Source organism: Octopus bimaculoides, chromosome 2 (assembly GCF_001194135.2).
Source record: "Octopus bimaculoides isolate UCB-OBI-ISO-001 chromosome 2, ASM119413v2, whole genome shotgun sequence".
Lineage (NCBI taxonomy): Eukaryota > Metazoa > Mollusca > Cephalopoda > Octopoda > Octopodidae > Octopus > Octopus bimaculoides.
Genome location: NC_068982.1, coordinates 39,477,087 through 39,479,002, shown reverse-complemented (window position 1 = coordinate 39,479,002; position 1,916 = coordinate 39,477,087).

The window sequence follows — 1,916 nt, the reverse complement described above, 5'->3', positions numbered from 1 at the left end:
TATATATATATATATATATATATATATTCACACGTTTTTCATCTTGTAGTTGTTTCATTTATTTGACTAGCCAAATTGTGGCACTGCCTTGAAGGATTAGTCAAACAAACCTATCCCAGGATTTGCTTCCTTTAATTTTCCTCTATCAGATCCACTCACATGGGTTTGGTCGGCCCGAAGTTATAGTACAAGGTGCCACACAGTGGGACTGAACCAGGACCATGTGGTTGGGAAGCAAGCTTCTCACCACACAGCTATTTATATATATTTCAACAATAATCTGGTGATTAAGTTAAGATGAAACAACTGTATTATGCAATAAAGCGTGTTGCTCATTTCAACCCACCTGTTTGCATATTATATATATATATATGAGTATAATTGATATCCAGACGTTATTATCCATGTTGTCATGTGTTAAACTAAATATTGTGTAAACAAACAGTATCTATCCTCAGGTGCTTGAAGCAGAAAGGAACGACATTAGTTCTTGAGGCCTGCAGGTTCATTAACTGTAAAATGAACTATGTCATGCTTCTTAGTATAGCATCTCCTCACCTGCTTCTTAATTTATTCCGTATAATTGTCTCTATAATATAAATATGCTCAGCTAACTACTAACTAACGTTGTTTGACATTTCTGTCTCCTCATTAATCTCATGTTCACAGTCACCAATTTTGCTGTTTGGTATAATTTAATGAGATGCTTCTGAAATAATGAAAACATATGTACAATAAGATTATGAATTAATTCAAAGTGAGTCAGACTCAGGAGCACGAGAATTCTTCTTCTATGAGTGGAATACTCTTGTAAATCTAATCATATGTGTCAACCTGAATTATAACATTCTTTCTGTTGAAGGACACCTCATATAATGTTTACAGTAGACGTAACTCTTAATAAGATTAACTGAAATTCAAATGATTCAAATGAAGTCAGCGTTTAATACTATTTTTCAAGAGTTCATTTATGCATTAAAATATGTCGAACCTGTGAGAATTCTATCAAATATTTATGCTTCTTCCTTTCTATTGGAATGAACTCTTTCCTATTAAAGTGAATCAGTACAAAGTAACATGATCCAAATTAAGGTTCCCTTGCCTAGTGAAACATAATTTCTATTCCAATAAAGCTATATTTCATACCGTCATACCATTCTGAAAACTTTGCCCATATTTTTCTTATGATCAGCAACGACTGGTTGATTCTCGCGGGTTTTAAAGAATGCAACTCTCTCAACTTTCTCTAAAATTTTTAAGATTAAGAAACTGAATTTTTATTTATCTAAAACTTTTCAAACAAGCCGTTTATTATTATAGAGAATTATAAATACATATTTATAATTTTTTCATGTATTGTATTTATTTGATTCTTCTATGGTAGATTAAACTTAAACTTGTTATTAGAGAGAATATTGACTCTGGTTTCCTAACAAGCAATTCTCAATGTAATTTAATAGCATTAGATCGGTGAGAAATGATAAATATATCTCTGTTGAGAGTAGAATCGGTTCGATATTAATTTTCAAGACTGACAGAGTAATTTATGTTAGAAAGACTTCGTCAATATTCTCTTTTCTTTCTAAAGTATGAATAGAAACAAACAAACAAACAAACAAACAAAGTAAATAAATAAATAAAAATGTTAGAGAAAATCATTAAAGTAATAATATATTTTAACTATTTTGTTTTAATACGTCAATACAGATACTGTTTTTCTCTAAATATATTCTATCATTCCTACATGAATATAAATGATTTAGTCAAATCGATGTTTGTCACTGTGGTTACATTGAAACTGGTGTAAAGAAATTGTTATTAAATATTAGTTCTCGTCTTCTGCCGCCTTTTGCCACGTCTGTTGTCAATAAGTCAATAGAGCAAGAATAACAGAACTTAGTCGCGTGACAACTAAA